Here is a 19893-nt window from a genome sequence, read left to right on the forward strand (position 1 = left end):
AAGTCCTTTCTATTTTCTGTGTAGCTTTAGACCTGTTGTTCTTTCCTTTTGATCTCTGTGTCCAACACCTCTAGTATATTCAGAGCCCCTCTCCTCTCATGGGAAATACATGACTTCCTTTGCTTCTTGCTTCTCACTGAACTCCTTGCATCCAAACGATGCTCAGAATGACCAATAAGAGATATACTATTTCATGTCAATATCACATGAACAGGAAACAGCCAGAAGTCACTGTGCTTTTGAAGTGCTATGTTCAAATTCCAGTACAAAAATGAATGAATGCACAAATAAAGATAGACAAATATGATCGAACACACCAACTATATGCCAAGTCTGGAAGTAGAGAGTAGGCAAGATTGATACTCCAGGATTGCTGAAAGCACTTTGATGACTGAAATTTTGTTGCCCTGAACAATTTTTAAAATTTGGTCTGGTGTATTGGAATTACTATACATTATAGAAAGATTCACTTCAATGTTTTTTTTTTTTTTTTTTTATCAGAATGGATTGCATTGATTCATTTTCCCTTTTTCCCTATGAGAAAACAACATATTCAGATTTTTTTATGATTAAAATTTTTATTTTAAGTTAACTATAGATTCATGTGCAGTTGTGAGAAATAATACAGAGATTCCATGTGCTCTTTACCCAGTTTCACTCAATGGTAACACCTTGCAAAACCATGATACAATATTACAACAGGATATTGACAGGGATACAGTCAAGACACAGAACATTCTATCACCACTGGGATCTCTCATGTTATCCACTTCCCTCCTGCCAACCCGCCAGTAATCCCTGGCGACAACTCATCTTTTCTCCATTTCTGTAATTTTGTCATTTCAAAAATGTTTTTTTTTTTTTTTTTTTGAGACAGAGTCTCACTCTGTTGCCCAGGCTAGAGTGAGTGCTGTGGCGTCAGCCTAGCTCACAGCAACCTCAAACTCCTGAGCTCAAGGGATCCTCCTGTCTCAGCCTCCCGAGTAGCTGGGACTACAGGCATACACCACCATGCCCGGCTAATTTTTTCTATATATATTTTTAGCTGTCCATATAATTTCTTTCTATTTTTAGTAGAGACGGGGTCTCGCTCTTGCTCAGGCTGGTCTCTAACTCCTGAGCTCAAACGATCCGCCCACCTCGGCCTCCCAGAGCGCTAGGATTACAGGCGTGAGCCACCGCGCCCGGCCTCAAAAATGTTTTATAAATCATACAGTCTGTAACCTTTTAGGATTGGCTTTTTTCACTGACAATAATTTTTTAGAGATTTGTCCAGGTTTTTGCATGTCTTAATAGTTCATTTCTTTTTATTACTATAGTATGGATATACTGTATTTTGTTTAACCATTCACCCATTTCTAGGTTTTGGCTATTACAAATGAAGCTGCTATAAACATTTGTGTGTAGATTTTGGTGTGAACATAAGTCTTCATTTCTCTGGGATAAATACTCAGGAATGTGATTGTTGGGCTGTATGATAGTCACATGTTTAGTTTTTTAAGAAACTGACCAATCATTTTCCAAAATGGCTGTACCATTAGTGGTTTGAAAATATTTGTCCTCAGTCTGTAGCTTGTCTTTTCATCGTCTTAGCAGGATCTTTCACGAACAAAAGCTTTAAAATTTTTATGAAATCCAATTTATCAATTTTTACTTTATGGATTGTGCTTTTGGTATCAAACCTAAGAACTCTGCCTAGATCTCAGATAATTTCTTCTATGTTTTTTCTGAAAGTTTTATAGCTTTACATTTTACATTTAAGATTTGGTACATTTTTAGTTAATTTTATATAAAGTGTGAAACAGGTCAAAGTTTATTATTTTTGCTGTAGATGTCCAATTGCTCCAGCACCATTTGTTGAAAAGGCTAACTTTTTTTTTTTTTTTTTTTTTTTGAGACAGAGTCTCGCTCTTTTGCCCAGGCTAGAGTGAGTGCCGTGACGTTAGCCTAGCTCACAGCAACCTCAAACTCTTGGGCTTAAGCAATCCTCCTGTCTCAGCCTCCCAAGTAGCTGGGACTACAGGCATGTGCCACCATGCCCGGCTAATTTTCTTCTATATATATTTTTGGTTGGCCAGATAATTTCTTTCTATTTTTTAGTAGAGATGGGGTCTTGCTCTTGCTCAGGCTGGTCTCGAACTCCTGACCTCGAGCGATCCACCCGCCTCAGCCTCCCACAGTGCTAGGATTACAGACGCGAACCACCGCACCCGGCTGAAAAGGCTAACTTTTTCCCCATTGAAATGCTTTTGCATCATTGTCAAAAATCAGTTATGCATATTTGTGTGGCTCTATTTTGGGTTCTCTATTCAGTCCATTGATCTATGTGTCTATTCCTTTACCAATATCACACAGTTTTTACTACTGCATCTCTATAGAATGTCTTAAAATCTTTTCTTCTTTTTCGAAATTGTTTTAGCTATTGTAGTTCCTTTGCCTTTTCATATAAATTTTGGCATAGCCTTGCCTATGTTTGCAAACACTCTCACTGAGATTTTGATAGGAATTGTATTAAACCTATATATCAATTTGGGGGAAATTGACATCTTCATTACATTGAGTATTCCAATCCTCGAACACAGAATATCTCTCCATTTATTTAGATCTTCTTTGATTTCTTTCATCAGTGTTATATAATTTTTATACAGATTCCATAAATGTATTATTAGATTTATGCTTAAGCATTTAATTTTTTGAGCAACTGTGAATAGTGTATTATTAATTTAGGAATCCATGTGTTTGATGCTAATATATAAAAATACAATGGATTTTTGTATGTTTATCTTGTATCCTATGAACGTACTCAAATCACTTAGTTCTGGAAGTCTGTTTTGTAGATTCCTTTGGCTTCTCTATAGGAAATTATGACATTTGCAAATAGGGACAGTTTTATTTCTTCTATTCTGATCTGTGTGTGTTTTTATTGTTTTCCATTTTTCTTGCCTGATTGCACAGAGTAGAACTTCTAGTGCTATGTTGAATAAGATTAGTGAGAGTGAACATCCTTACCTTTTCTCAATCTTAGGAAAACATTCACTCTTTTACCATTTTATCATTAAGTATAATGCTAGCTCTGGGTTTTTTCTTTTTTTTCCAGATGCTCTTTATAAGTTCTCCTCTATTCCTAGTTTTTCTGAGAGTTTTTATCATTAATGGGTGTTAACTTTAGTCAAATACTTTTTCTTCACCAATTGATATAATCATGTTTTCTTTAGTCTGTTTCTTTAGGCTAAAATATTGAGCCAGCCTTGCATTTCTTTCTGGTCATGATATCTAATCTTTTAATATTGCTGAATTCTATTTGGTAATATTTTGTTAGAAATTATTATATCTATATTCATGAAGAATATTATTCTGTAGTTTTCCTTATTAGCACTATTTTTGGTTATGGAATTAGGGTAATACTAATTTGGGAAGTCTTCTTCGCTCTTCTGTTTTCCAGAAGAGACTGTATAGAATTGGTATTAATTCTTCTTCAAAAGTTTGGCAGCTTTCTCTATCAAAGCCTTCTATGCCTGCAGATTTATTTTTAGAGACTTAAAATTATGCATTCAATTTCATTAATGATTATAGGGCTATTTAAATTTATCTATATCTTATTGGAGGAGTCATGATAGTATGTTTTTTAAGGAAGTAGTTAATTCCATCTGAGTTGTCAAATTTATGTTTGTAGAATTATATTATCCCTTTTACTGTCTACAGGGTCTGTAGTGATATCCCATGTTCCATTCCTATAAATATTGTTAATTTGTGTCTTCTTTCTTTTTTCTTTCTCAGTCTTGCTACATGTTTGTCAATTTTATTGATCTTTTCAAAGGACCAACTCTTTTTTGCATAAATTTTCTCTTTTGTTTTTCTGTTTTCAATTCATTGATTCTGCTATCATTGTATTTTCTTCCTTCTGCTTGCTTTGGATTAATTTTGTTCTTTTTTATATAGATTCTTGAGATGGGAGTTTGGATTACTGATTTGAAACTTCTCTTCTTAATCTGATGTATGTATTTACTACTATAAATTTTTTCTCAACAGTGCTTTAGTTGTTTCCTACAAACTTTGATATATTGCATTTTCATTTTTATTAGTGCAGTGTATTTCTAAAATTTCCTTTGATACTTACTCTTTGGCCCATGAATTATTTAGAAGTGTGTTGTTTAGTTACCAATTATTGGAGATTTTCCTGTTACCTTTCTGTTGTTAATTTCTAGTCAGATTTCATTGTGGTCAGAGAAAACACTCTGTAAAACTTCAGTTCTTTTAAATGTTTTGAGGTTTGTTTTATGGCTCAGGATTTGGTCTGTCTTCATATATCTTTCATAAGGACTTAAAAAGAATGTACATCTGCAGCTGTTTGATAGACCATTCTATAAATAGTCTATTAGATCATGCTGGTTGATGATATTGTTGAATTCTTCCATATCCTTGTTGATTTTCTGTCTAGCTGCTCTATTAGTTGTTGACAGTGGAGTGTTGAAGTCTCCATCTATAGTGTGGATTTGTCTATTTCTCCTTTCAGTTGTATTAAATTTTGCTTCACACATTTTTGCTGCACTGTTGATTGATGCATACACATTTAAGATTGCTGCATCTTTTTGGTGAGTTGACCCTTTTATCATTATTAAACATCCTCCCTCTGTCTCTGATAATAACCTACCTATATTGTTATATTTGAAGTAAGCTTCTTATAGATAGCATTTAGTTGGGTTATGTTTGTTAATTCACTCTGCTAATCACTGTCCTTTAATTGGTATATTTAGATCATTTACATTTAATGTAATTATTGATATGTTAGGGATTAAGATTGCTGTTTTATTTTCTGTTTGTTCTGTTTTCTTTTTCTTGTGGATTATGTGAACATTTTTTAGAATTCCATTTGAATATTTCTATATAGTGTTCTTGAATGTACCTCATTGTATAGCTTGTTTAATGATTGCTCTGTGTATTACATTATATATACGTAATTTATCACAGTCTACTGGTGTCAATTTAGCAGTTCAGGAGGAGTATAGAAATCTTACCTCTTTTTACATTCCTTTACCCTCCCTTGTTTATAATATGCAACTGGGTTTCATTATTCACAGTAATTATGTTCTATAAAGTCTCTCTGAATTAGCAAATACTAAACCATTGCTCTTAGGGGAAAATGTGAGCCTCAGATTACATTTTTGTCAACTGATCAATACATTACCTTGTTTTATGGATGTTTCTACTGAAAGGCACCTTATATTCAATTAGCATTGAATTCATGGCCAACAGCACTATAACTCATGCCTTAATGAAGCTTATCTAACAGACAAAGTTTCTTCATAACACACATCACAGCTTTCTTGTGCTTAGGAACACTGGACAGCATTTCAGCACTACACTTGGGGGCCATTTTAAACAGTGAATTTACCAAGAAAAAATACAAAATTGCAGATAGTGTGGTACTAGATATGCTGCAAAAATAATACTTATTTACAACATAAGAGCTGAAACAAAAGATTACAGCCTTGTAATCTGAGCCTGGAATGTGTTGGAAGACTCAAAGTTTTTGCCACTGTGTACGTGTTCACTATGAAAGTGCTCTGAGTCCTAATTTGGGGCTTACAAATAAATTTTAGTGAGTAGACAGATTCACAAATGCAGAATCTGTAAGTAATGAGAATCAACTATAATTATCTTACATATTTTTTTCTACATATATTTAGAACCACATCAGCCAATGTTATTTTTGCTAAAACCATCAAACATAATTTGGAAAACTGAAGGAGATAAGAAAAATCAACTATATTTACCTGCATTTTTGCTTACTATGTTCTTTATTCCTTACTGATGTTCTGAAGTTTCCTTCTTTTATTGTTTCTCTTCTATTTAGAGCATTTCCTCTATCCATCATTTTAGGATAGGTCTACTGATGATAAATTCTCTTTATTTTCTATAATGTAAGAATGTCTTGATTTCCTCTTTATTCCTGAGGCATATTTTCAGTGCATGTAAGATTCTGAGTTGCCAAGCCTTTTCTCTCAGCACTTGAAAAATGTGGTGTCACTTCCTTCAGTCTTCCATGCTGTCTGATGAGAAATCTGCTGTCATTTGAATTGTTTTCCCAGTATAGGTAAAGTATCATTTTTCTTAGCTGTTTTTTTAAGGTTTTTCTTTGTCTTCATTTTTCAGAAGTTTAATTATGATGTGTCCTGGCATGGAGTTCTTTGAGTTTGTCCTGTTTGAGGTTGGCTCAGCTTCTCAGATTTGTAGGTTTATACCTCCTGCCAGATTTGGAACGTTTTCAGCCATTATTTCTCCAGGTATTCTTTAGCCCTGACTTCTTTTCCTTCTCCTTGGATTCTGGTGACATAAATGTTAGATATTTTCTTATAGTCCTATAGGTCCCTGAGTCTCTGTGTTTTTGTTTTTTTTTTTTTCCCTCTGTTGTTCAGACTGGGCAATTTCTATTGCTTAATCTTCCCATTCATCAATTCTTTCCTCTGTCCACTCCATTCTGCTGTTGAGTGCATCCACCAGGAATTTTATGTCAGATATTGTATTTCTCCGTTCTAAAATTGCCATTTGGTTCTTCTGTATCTCTTCTAATTCTTTGTGAGACTTTCTATGTTTCTTGCTAAGGCTTTTGGTTTTTTCATTCGTTTCAACTGTGTTCATATAATACTCGTTCTTCGAAGCATTTTTTATCATGGCTGCTATAAATTGTTTGTTCAATAATTCCAACACCTCTGTCACTAGATGTTGCTATCTATTGATGGTCTTTTTGCATTGCCTTTGAGATCTTTCTGGTTTTTAGGATGAGGAGTGTTTTTTTGATTGAAATCTGGTTGTTTTCATACTGTGTTTGGAGGCTGGATCTTATTTAAATCTTCTGTTTTCGCTGGCATATTCTGATGGCACTGTGGCAAAGGAAGGGGGAGCATTGCCCTGTTCTTGCCAGGTGGAGGTTGCACCCCATGTTCCTCTTGGCCTGTTGGCTTCTGTCAGTGCCCCAGGGGGGTGGCTTCCTGTTGCAACTGGGCGGGGATAGGAGTTCTAGCTTCCCGTGCAGTCTTCAGACACTGCAGTACCATTGGACCATGGTGAAATTCCTGACTGTCCACTAGGCCTCTCTGACATCACCTCAGTGGGGTATAGTCATAGTTTCTTTTTATGAAAAAATATTGCTTATGCCTAACAAATAGATACAATTGAATTTCCTTGATGAACTCCTTAGTTTTCCACTTCTATCCTCTTCCTGCTGATTATTTCTTTTTTTACAGTAAAGTCTCCACCTGTCTGGGGACTGGGCACTGCCCAGATGCTGCTGCTTCCCCCAGAATGGATTTTCATTATGTGCAGCTATTACTATTTTCTTCCATCCTCATTTCAATTGTTTTCTGCTCCTCTTGCTATTTATCACAATTTACCTACTCTGTGCCTTGCATTTCTCCTTGCTTGAATGTTTGCTTGCATTCTGTGTGCTCTCTTCAGAGCATTTCCTTTTAAAATGAACAACCACAAAGCAGGTTAAGTTAAGGGGCTGAAAATGCAAGTCAGTGTATCTTGAGCTGAGGTTTCTCCCTCTGGGTGGAGGGGGTGTCTCACGTTGACTGGGGAAGGGTCAATAAGAGAGACTAGCTGAGGAGCAGATTTTGAAGACTAAAATCCATTTCCTCTGAGGAGAGGAAATAGTGCAACACTATTTTAGATCATATTTCCCTGTCTCAGCCACTTGGTTGGTGTGGCAGCAATCAGAAGCTATAAATAGATGAAATTTGCTAGAAGCATCTTAAAGAACCATCAGGAAATGGCTGTCGTTGCTCAGAGTATTTTGGAAACGAGCATGTTAGTCACTGATACCATTATCCCTAATTTCACTCTTGCAAATATTGTTCACGGAAATTGTCACCCCTTTGTCAATCTCTGGGATTCTCAGAGGTATCCTTTTAATGAATGCCTTCCCCTCCCCGCCTTCTACACAGTCTTAGACTTCTGGATGGCCAAATAGGATTGGAGTGATTGATTAGCAAGTTTTCCTAATTATTTTGATTAGCCCTATTTGTTTTGCATGTAATTATCTTTTCTCAGTAATTAGAATTGAGTCACAGTATTCATACTTGATATAATTTTGTATGACAATTACCCCAGTTAAACTCAGATATATTTATAATTTTCAAGCAATTATAGAACAATTTAGCCAAACCTATAGTAGTTCTTCTTCTGAAGGAAAAAAGATGTTTTGTTTTGATTTGTTTTAAAATACAAAGTGGTTTTTGCTTATGCAAGACAACTGATAACACAAATTGATTGTATTTTTAAAAGCAATGTTTCCTGAAAAATTATTCATTAGGTGAAATTGATATTAGGTTACAGTAACCTTTTCTTTGGAGAAAAATTTGAGTGGGTTGGCCTTTTGGATCCATTTATTAGATTAATCTCTTTTTAGAATCCCAATTATGCCATATCTGGGGTCTGGAAAAGAAAGAATATGGGTATCCCTGTCCACCTGTGTTCATGGTCTTCAATAAAACATTGTATTTGTGGACTGTATTATTCAGCTAGATTCTGAGCAGGTCTCCCTTTATCCCCTTAGGGAAAATGAAGTGGTTATCTGGATTTATTCAGGTCAACTGCAGAGCTGGGGGCTGAGCAGGACTTTAGCGGCTCCACCTTTGAGTCCCTGGGCAGCTGTGTGGCTGCCTGAGCCCTTGTTGGGAAAAGCAGAAGCACTGGGGTACCCAGGCCCCGATGGCACACGGTAAGTGGGACTTCCTCCCCTGCCCTGCCAGTAAGGCCAATGCGCTTTTGACGGTATGCATGCTGTCAGCCACGCTCTTTTGTTAGATCTCTTTAGAAGGAGCTAATGATGAGTATGAGCTGCCCTCTCCAACTACTTTTGGGGTTACAAAGCCTTTCAAAGAGACTAACTGCATATTCTTTTACTCACAGCTGCATATTAATGATATTTCCTTTGGAATTTGATTAAAGCAGCTTCAATGCCAGTTTTTAGGCAGTTTTCTAGAGGTTGCAGATTGATCTAAACTAAAACTCCCAGCCAGGTACAAATCCATCTGTAACCTAGGGGGGACTTTGACACAGAGTAACTCCCACGAACATGCTTTATGGGCCACCTGGCTCTTGTGAATGGCAGCGTAGAAGGCGGCAAAGGAGCCGCCAACTGCAGGAACTCATCATCAGCTCTAATTCCTCTGTCTAAACAGTTTAACTCCCTCTGGCTCCGTTTTCCCACAGTCACTGCTGACAGTGCTGATAAGCTGAATAAGGCTAGATTCAACAGTCCAGATACAGCTCTTCATTATTAAAGGATCAACATGTCTTAACATGCATATCCTTTGAATTGGGGGGTCAAACAATGAGGTCTTGGGGAGAGAAGTATTCTCTTTCTCTTTAAATTAGCAAAAACAAACAACAAAAGCAAAGCAGTTGTTGCAGGAAGCTAAAGGGTTTGTCCTGTATCCTAATTCTAAATTTGGAAGTTAAAATCCTGAATAAGGAGGAGGCTCTTAATTACTCTCCATACTCAAGCTTCTGCTGAATCGAGTCTTCTTGCTGATGTGATCTATGCTTAATCAATTTAACCTTGAACCAGGCTGATACCATGGAACATTGTGAACCCAACAGTACAGAGCTTTGGCGATGCTTTGCGTGTCTGCCATGAATTTGTGGCTTCTCTTATCCTAAATTAAGCTCCTCAACATATAATTAACCATCCCACACATTGAACCTATCTCCAAGATAAATGTTTCTGCATGGCTAAAGGCTGGTTCACAATACAAAAACAAGTCCTCCTCTCTCTCTGCCTTTTCCCTCTCACTACCACTAGATGAATTGTGAATCCTTGCTCAGAGCTCTGTTCTTAGGGCTTGGGTGCTGTAACGTTTTTAACTGTATTGATTACGTAAAGATAAAAGTTAGCTCAAGGAAGTGTTTATTGCTCCTTTTCCCCCTTTTCTTCTTTTTTTTTCCTTCCACAATTTGAGGGGGAAAAATGCCAAGATTTAGTAAGAGCACAAAAGTTGGACTTAATAAAATATTAGGAAACCACCCAACTGAAATAATTTATGGTGTTACTGAAGAAAAAAAAAATGCTTCATAAAATTAGTAGCTGAGTGGGTTATCTCCAAATGCGTTTCATGTATGAGATGATGAGACTATCTTGAAAATTCGGCTGGAATGAGTAATTAGAAGAGTCAGTTGCAAATCTTAGTGAGGCATGTGCCAAACCTTGGTTTCTGGGAGTCTTCCTGGGCATCTTGAATACATGGAAGTTTTCCTATTTAGTTATTGTGCGACTTGCACCAACAGCAAAAAGGAAAAAGAACACAGACATATGGGAGATGGAGCAAGATGGTGGAATAGGGATCCCAAGCAATCATCCTCCTACAGAAACATCAATTTGAACAACTATTCATGCACAATAATACCTTCACAAAAGCTAAAGAAACTAGATGAGAGATCACAGTACCTGCTTATAGCATAATAATAAGAAAAGACATATTGAAGAGGGTAGGAAGGACAGTTGTACAGTATCCACATCACCCCTCCCCCAACCCCAGGCTGCACAGCATGGAGAGAGAGAGACCCTCTCCTTGCAGGAAAGAGAAAGAAATAAGCATAGGACTTTGCCCTGGACCCCAATACTAGGACAGCCAAAGTAAAACCCAGCACTAGGAAGACTCCCATGGCTCTTAACTCCAAGCCAGTACTTGCAGACTGAACCTGTAGATCCACCCGGCATAGCCTCTGCAAGACAGACTTGAGTTCTAGCCCACATCACTACTGGCCAACTACAGCAGCTTTGAGTGCAGAATAACCCACAGTGACAAGCAGGCCTCAGTGACTGAGGGCTTGTATTCCAACCTGGCACTGCACCAGCCTCAGCAGTCAAGGGATTCCAGCCTGGCTACAGTGATCCTGGGCTACAACAGCTGTAGCAGTCATGGGCTTAGGGACCACAACAGGTGACTTGCCTAGAATTTCTAGACAGGCTTACTGTTGAAGGACATTCCCAGACAAAGCCAGACTGTGAAGACTGGCAATAAGCACCTACTTCTTCAGTGCACACATATTGTTGCATGACCATGAGGATCAAGAACAATCAGGGAAACATGACACCATCAAATGGACAAAATAAAATGCCATTAATGGACTTCAAAGAGAGAGAGATGTATGAATTGCATGACAAAGAATTCAAAATGGCTGTTTTAAAGAAGCTCAATGAACTTCAATAAAATTCAGAGCACCAATTCAATGAAATGAGGAAAACAATATATGACTAGAACAAGAAATTTAACAGAAATTGAAATGAGAATGGTAAAAAACCCAGAACTCTTAGAGCTGATAAATATAATAAACAAAATGAAAAATGCATTAGATAGCATTAACATCAGAATTGATCAAGCAGAAGAAAGAATCTGTGAACTTGAAGACAGGTTATTTGAAAATTATACAGAGGAGAAAAAAGAAAAAAGAATGAAAAGGAATGAAAAATGCTTATGGGATTTATGGGATAGCATCAAAAAAGCAAATGTATGAGATGTTGGCATTCACAAGGGAGTAGAGAAAAATAAAAGGGTAGAAAGCTCATTTAAAGAAATAATAGCAGAAAACTTTCCAAACCTAGAGAAAGATATAAATATCCAGGTACAGGAAAACCAGAAGTCTCCAATCAGATTCAACCCAAATAAGACTACCCCAAGACATACTGTAATTAAAATGTCCAGTATCAAAGACAAAGAGAGGATCTGAAAGCAGCAAGTGAAAAGAAGCAAATAACATGTAAGGGAGTTCCAGTACATCTAGTGGAAAAGAAAGACAGTTAACTCAAAAAAAGCAAGATAACAAAATGGCTAATAAATATAAGAAAATATGTTCAAACTAATCAACAAGGAAATGCAAATTAAAAACATCTATTGGATTTTGTCTATCAAATTAGTAAAGATATAAGAAACAAGAATACCCAGCATTGGCAAAAGATACTGGGAGTTACGAGAGTCAAATAGACTAGTTTTGCTTCTTAACTCTACCTGTTACTAGCTGAGGGAACTTGGGCATGCCATTCAATTTCTCTAAGACTATCTTCCTCAGCTATAAAATGCAAATGATATTAGTAATTACCTCAGGCTTTTTGAGGGGATTAAATGAAATATGCTTATAAAGTATTTAACATAACATCTAGCACATAGCAAACGCTCAATTAATATTAGAATTGTGATCATTATTGTTGGAAGCTAAAATCCAAATATGCTGATGGAGGAGTATAAAGTAAAAGCTTTCCGAATAAAAATTTGACAAATATGTTAAGGCCTTAATGTTGTACATACATTTGACTTAACCAGTCTGCTTCTAGAAATTTGTTCTGAGGAAACAGGACAAAATGATTTGTTTACAAAGGTATCTTTCATGCTATATAATTTTTTATTTCAATAGATTTAGGGGGTACAAGTTGAATTTTGTTATGTGTATATATTATATAGTGTTGAAGTCTAGGCTTTTAGTGTATCCATCACCCGAATAGTGTACATTGTACCCAATAGGTGATTTTTCAATTCATAGTATTTTTTTTTTTTTTGAGAGTCTCGCTCTGTTGCTCAGGCTAGAGTGCCATGGCATCAGCCTAGCTCACTACAACCTCAAACTCCTGGGCTCAAGCAATCCCCCTGCCTCAGACTCCCAAGTAGCTGGGACTACAGGCATGCGCCACCATGCCTGGCTAATTTTTTCCATATATATTTTTAGTTGTCTATATAATTTCTTTCTATTTTTAGTAGAAACGGGATCTCACTCTTGCTCAAGCTGGTCTCGAACACCTGAGCTCAAACGATCCACTCACCTCGGCCTCCCCAGAGTGCTAGGATTACAGGTGTGAGCCACCGCGCCTGGCCCATAGTATTTTTATATTGACAAAAAATGGAAACAAATACTAATAGTAAGGGTTAAAAATTATGGTTTGTCCACCTTCTAGAGTTTCATTCAGACGTACAAAGCATGTTGCAAAAGAATATTCAATGGTTGAGAAAAATACTATGGGAAAACAGTGGCTATCAGTGGTCAATGGAATTATTTGTGTTTTTTATTAATATTTATAATTTAAAGTTTTCCTATAGTAGGTCAGTAAATACTTTTTGGACATCTGCTGTGTGTTAGGCACTGTGCTGGGTGCCATGGACATGGTAGTGAATAAAGCCCACAGGGCACGGAACTTGTGGAGCTTTTAGTCCATCCATTGGAAAATGTGTTACTTTTATAATGACGACCATCACTAAAGCAAAAAGGGAAACTATCATTAGTTTGCTAGAGCTGCTGTAACAAAGTGCCACAGCCTGGGTGGCTTAACCATCAGATATTTATTTTTCAAAGTTCTGGAGAATAGAAGTAGTAGATCAAGGTGTTGGCTGGGCTGGTTTCTTCTGGGGCCTGTCTCTCCAGCTTGTAGACAGTTACCTTCTCCCTGGGCCTCCATGTGGTCTCCCCTCTGGAGCAGTGTCTGCATTTTCTTTTCCAGCTGTGTTGGAGTAGGGCCCGCCCTGATGCCCTCATTTTATCTTAATGACCCTGTCTCTAAATACAGTCACATTCTGAGATACTGGGGGTTATAACTTCAGCATATGAAGTTTTGAGGGAGATAATTCAGTCCATGACAAAAACCATTTGATGATATTTCTTCCCTGGCATTTTCTCTTCTGAGCCATCGGATAAAGGAGCTGTGTGCCTTTTCCCTTTTCCTTCAGTGGGATATTTTTAGCCACTTGGAGAGCCCCTTCAGGAAGACTAAGAACCTGGGCCTCTCTTTGAAAGCCTATTCACTGGCCACAGCATTGGCAGCTGTGATTTTAGTGTAGGCGAAGGTGGGCCAGGCGCGGTGGCTCACGCCTGTGATCCTAGCACTCTGGGAGGCTGAGGTGGGAGGATCACTTGAGGTCAGGGGTTCAAGATTAGCCTGAGCAAGAGCAAGACCCCGTCTCTACCAAAAATAGAAGAATTAGCTGGGTATCGTGGTGTGTGCCTGTAGTCCCAGCTACTCAGGAGGCTGAGGCAGGAGAATCGCTTGAGCCCAGGAGTTTGAGGTTGCAGAGAACTATGATGATGCCACTGCACTCTACCCAGGGTAACAGAGAAATCCTGTCCCCCCCCCCCAAAAAAAGGAAAACGAAAAGAAAGTGTAGGTGAAGGTGATCTCATGTGGGAAGTCCTAAATCATCTCCAGAAAATGGTCACATTCCAGGGTTTCCCTGGTACTTCAAGTCTGTTCTAGAGTGAACTTGGGGTCCCGGTCTAGTCCAGGGTCCCTGTCTCAGCCCAGAACTAGGTGTTCTAGGAGGATCTCCGAGGGAGGGACCTCCTGAGGTAGGGGGTTGTGTCCCAAGATCTAACTCGATTCACACGCATCCTTTGAACGTGAAATCTGCCTCTGGGCGTGGCAGGGGCTACCCAAGGAGCATGAGTCATTGATGAACAGCAACAGTGAACATGGTTATGTAACTCTGCAAACCAGAAGCTTCTTTTATTATACAGATCCGATTTTAGTTTCATTAACAGGGAGATAAACAAAAAAAGAAATAGATGCGTGTTCTCAGCTAGAGTAATGCCCCCATTTCAGATTAATGTAGTAGTGGAAGTGAACCTACAGAACATCAAATCCAACCCTTTGTTTCAAAGGTGGGAAACTGGCTCACCAAGGCCGCCTGGATGTGCCTCAGATCCTGCATCTGATGAGCAGCAAAGGCCGATCTCAAGTCCACGGATTGAGATGCTGGTCAGGTGTCATTTCCATAACACCCCACGAGGGCTGGGGGGAGCCCAGGCGCTGCAGGGAGCACTGGACCCCGGGAGTCGGGAACCCTGAGTTCTATCCCATCTTGGCTGCTAAGCAGCTGCATAATAATGGGCACCCTGAGTCTTCCTTCTGGTCTCTCTTTTTGACGTTCAAAATGTAAGCTGGATAATACAGTGCCTTGCATCTTTAACATCCCCCCACCCTTTCACGGGTTCCACTCATTCTATATTCAGGCAGGCAGAGTTGGCAGGTGGGTCCGGATGTGTTTGGCAGAGAATGGTTATGTAATCGTGTCTAGCACACTAAAGAAAACACCAGTGGCCTCGAGTCTTGCCTACAGTATTAATGAAGATTGAGATTCAGAAGGTGCTATGGTTTGAATGTTGGTGCCCCTTCCAAAATTCACATGTTGAAACTTCATCACCAAGGTGATAATATTAGGAGATGGGGCCTTGAGGAGGCTCTGTCCTCATGAATGGTATTAGCGACCTTATAAAATAAAGTGCTGGAGGGAGCTAGCTATGTGTCTTTGTCCTTCTGTCCCTTCTATTGTGTGTGAGGACACAGCATTTCTCCCTTCTGAAGGGTGGAACATTCAAGGCCCCGTTTTGAAAGCGGAGACAGAGCCCTCATCAGACAGTGAACATGCTGGTGCCTTGATCTTGGACTTCCCGGCCTCCAGAACTATGAAAGATAAATTTCTATTATGGATAAATCTCCCAGTCTCAGATTTTTTGTTATAGCAGCACTAACAAAGACAGAAGGTTTAAAAAGAAAAAGATTACAAAAGGTAGAAAATGAATAAGGGTTGCAACCTTGTGTTCACCTCCACTTACATTAAAAAGTGAGTTTCCACCCTACCATTCTCGTATAGATTACATGCTGACCCATCTTGCTGCTTTCTCAGATACCTATGACCTAATCTGCACTTCTGCTTTTATTAACAAGTAAAACATCGTCACTCTATTGCCTTCTCTTCTTGAAAAACCAAGCTACTAATTTTCAGGGTGCCAAATGTTGAGAAATTAATAAGTCATTTTAACTTTTTTTTTTTTGGACGGGTCTGTTTATTTTTCTTCTTCTTTCTTTTCTTCTCCCGCTCTGCTTTTTTCAGTGTGTGATTAAGTTTGTTTTTAAAAGGTGTTATAACCTTCGCAAAATTTTCATTGGCATTCTCCATGCATATTTTAATTACAGAAAACTCATGTTTTGTTCGAGTCACTGGAGAAATGAAAGGTATAATCTAATGCCAAACGTGCTTGCACTTAGCATTAATTTAGACTGGGCTCCCTTGCTCTGAGAGAAGAACAGAAATAGGGCCAGAGGTTAACACCCACTCTCAGAAAAATTCATAAGTAGCATGGTTCCAAGACGGTTCCCAATTATCTCGTGTCCTTTCTGGTTTTAAAGGACAAAGATCTAAATGAGGAGTTGTACCTGCCTGTATGAAACAGAGCTAATTGCTACCATTTTTACATGCTGCTGAAGTATGTACATGAGGCATGAGACATATATTTCTACAAGATGCCTGCATCAGTTGTAGAATTTTTACTTGGGTTCCTTGCATTAGTACTTTTACTAAATGGATGTTGGTAATTTCATTCATTTGACAAAAATTGAAATTATAAAGCATCAGGCTTTTCCTCATAATATTCAACGGTATTTTACTTGTCCAACCATCCTTCATCATACCTAGTAATTACAGGAATGAGGAGCTCTTAGACAGGGGAAGGCCATCTGTTTTCTTTGCATACAAACTCCCGTTGCTGTGATTTTTAAATGTACCCAAAGCCTTGCTCTGTAGAGTTAGATCCAGGAGCCTGCATTTCTAGTGACCTGACTTGTTCACTTCTTTTCTTTTTAAAATTGCTTTTAAAATCTTTCATTTCTGTGCTCTTTGGGTCAGTGTGTCTTAGAAATTACTCAGGTTGGTAAGTAAATTCTAAGATAACTCTCTCCGTGTATCAAAGAACAAAGTGTTACAGAAATGTCCTGCTTGTGTCCTGTGATTGCCTGGCAAAGAATCAGAATTAGCCGGGCATCCGCTGAGGGCTAGAAAGAATTTGAGAGTTACAAGGCCTGGTCCCTGCCCCAGGCATAACTTCCTCCACCCCCTGCCACCGAACCTAAGACGTAAAGTAAGAGCGGTTGAAGTGTCCAAAGAGCAGGCCAGGCACGGTGGCTCACGCCTGTAATCCTAGCACTCTGGGAGGCCGAGGCGGGAGGATTGCCCAAGGTCAAGAGTTCGAGACCAGCCTGAACAAGAGTGAGACCCCATCTCTACTAAAAATAGAAAGAAATTATCTGGACAACTAAAAATGTATATAGAAAAAATTAGCCAGCCATGGTGGCATGTGCCTGTAGTCCCAGCTACTTGGGAGGCTGAGGCAGAAGGATCACTTGAGCCCAGGAGTTTCAGGTTGCTGTGAGCTAGGCTGACGCCATGGCACTCTAACCTGGGCAATAGAGCGAGACTCTGTCTCAAAAAATAAAATAAAATATAATAATAAAAAAGTAGTGTCCAAAGAGCAAATAGCGGACGAGATCCCACCTGGGGCAGTTCTTAGTGAGAGCAGACCATAATCTGCAGGCAGTTTGTTAATTCCCATGAGAAATTACCACCATAGAGACCTGAGATACTCAATGTACATGTCATCCTTCCTGTAGACAGACTTACACGAGAAACCAAATAATAATTATAAAATTGCTACATGAATACGGAATTAGAAAATGGGAAGTTAATGGCATCCGGCTAAAAGAGCTGGATATATCCATTTCTTAAGGGGGATGGTCTTGCTAATGGGATGACAGTATTTGCAGTCCATTAGCTAATATTCCTCCTTCTCTGCATGGGCTGGGACAGACACTCTAGCATTTACCTCCGTGACTCACCTTGTTCCGTGTTTCCAAACCGGCCAGCCTCTGGAATGACTGATACATTCTTTTTTCGTTTTCTAGACAAGTCCATACATTTACTCATCTCATGGTGAAATTACCCCTGCCTGGGTGCTATTCCGTCTCTTTAAAATGATGGTTATTCACTCATGAAATATTTCTGGAGTGTGTCCCTACGTGCCAGGCCCTGCAGTCTGCATTAGCCTACAGCAATAAGTGAGACCAACAAGGTACACACCTAGTGAGGGAAATAATTAGATAAGCAATTACTGTAATGTGGGATAAGTGTAGCAGAATGAGAAGAGTGGAGTGCTATCTGTCACCTCACCCTTAGTCGAGGGGACTCGTGAGGGCTTCTGGGAAAAAGCGATGCCAGATTTGCAACCCGAAGGATGGAGTTGGGAAGAACAGAGATAGAAAAACGCCCTTGGTAAAGGGAACTTCTGCATGAAGGCCCAGAGGAGAGAGTGCCAGCTACCTTCCATGTACTGAAGGAAATTCATGAGGGCTGTAATAGACGAAGATGATAATGGCTATGAGCTAAGCAGGGACCAGATCAGGAAGGATCTTATTAGACCTGTTGGAAAGATTGGATTCTATCCTAAAAGCAATGGAAGAGACGCTGGTGGGTTTTAAAGCTCATGATGCTTGGGCTTGCAGTTCAGAGAGATCACACTGGCTGGAGCATGGAGAAGGGATTTGAAAAGAGAAAGATTAGGAAAACTGAAGATTGTCAGGGAGCCAGAGCATTATTTCAGGCAAGAATGGGTTACTAGGATTAATCAAGGTAGTAGCAGTGAGGATGGAGAAAAATGATATTTTGCGACAATAGTTGCGAGCAAGAATAGGTAGGACTTGATTCCTAGATGAATGTGAAAGGTGAAGGTGATGAGGAACGAGGAAGGACTCCAGGTCCTGCAGAGATAGGGGACACCAAGAGGAGATCCGAGTGGGGAGAAGGTAATGAATTCAGGCCAGGACATGCTGAGTTGCAAGCGTTCACCACTGGAGGGAAGGTGGGTTTATAAATCTGTAGCCCAGGAGAAATGTCTGGGCTGGAGATGAGATTTTGGAATCGTCACCATAAGGATAGGCTTTGAAGCCATGAGAACAGATGAGTTCACCTGTGAAAAATACGGAGGCCATGAAGAGAGACCAGCATTAAACCTCAGCTGGAAAAAGAGCAGTCTCCGTGCTGGAAGGAGGCAGTTCAGATGAATGGGCAAAGCGACCCCCAAATCCTGTCCCACAGGTCTGCTTTCTAGAACCCTGTTCCTGTTCTAATTTTCTTAGCACTGTTGTCTCTGGAAAATATTCCGAGGCAAGAATAAATGAAAGGTTCATGCCTTATAGGGTCTGTTCAAACCCAGCGCAGCAAGGAGGATGAGAATCAACGGCAGAATGGTGCCTGATCGTGTTTGCTACCACTTGGTGATGAGCAGGAAGAGGCCCCGGTCACGCCCAGGCATGTCCAGCCGGCACTTCCCCGGGGGCTGCGGTGACACACCGTGCCTTGGAGTGGTCTGGGGAGAGGGGACAGTGGAGGGGTTCAGTCACCTTGCTCTCTCCCTCTCCCCCTTCCCATTAGTAAAGGTTAGCCCAGGTGTATCAGCTGGGGTTCAAGCACACTTGGATTTGCCACAGGGCACGCGCTTATGCAATTATGGGAGCTGGTTAAACAGTCTTGTAAGGCCGCCTCCATGTCCGATGTTGGGGCTTGAAGCCCACCGGGCAGGCGGCCTGGAGAGGAAGGTCATGACCAGGCAGGACGCCATGAGGATGGACTGAAGCTGCATCAGTCCTCGCTACCTCTCACCTCCGTGAAGAGGGTGGGCCGGTAGGAGCTGGGGCTCTTCCTCCTGGTGCTAAACACACACACCTGCTCTGGAGTCAGGCAAGCTGAAGGCGAACTGGGAAGGGAGGACACTCGCAGGCCACAGGCCAGGTGCTGCCTCCGCCAATGCGGTGAGTCACCCGGTCAGCAACTTGTGTCAGCTACAAAGTGGCCTCCTCCTTCCTTCTGCCTCCCACATCTCTCCAGCATCTCACGGTGGCCCATTTGGGGCATGGCTATTCGAATCCGGATTGCCACCCGCTTTCCCTCCAAGCCTCCTCCTTGGGCCCGTTCTTGAAAGTGCAGGACTGGGTGGGAAACTGACTCTCCACATCTCTGCGGTGGCCCCTGTGGCTCTCCAGATCCCCGAGTGTGGCCTCTCCACTGAGTCCAAACTTCACAG

The sequence above is a fragment of the Eulemur rufifrons genome, chromosome 25, assembly GCF_041146395.1.
Source record: "Eulemur rufifrons isolate Redbay chromosome 25, OSU_ERuf_1, whole genome shotgun sequence".
Lineage (NCBI taxonomy): Eukaryota > Metazoa > Chordata > Mammalia > Primates > Lemuridae > Eulemur > Eulemur rufifrons.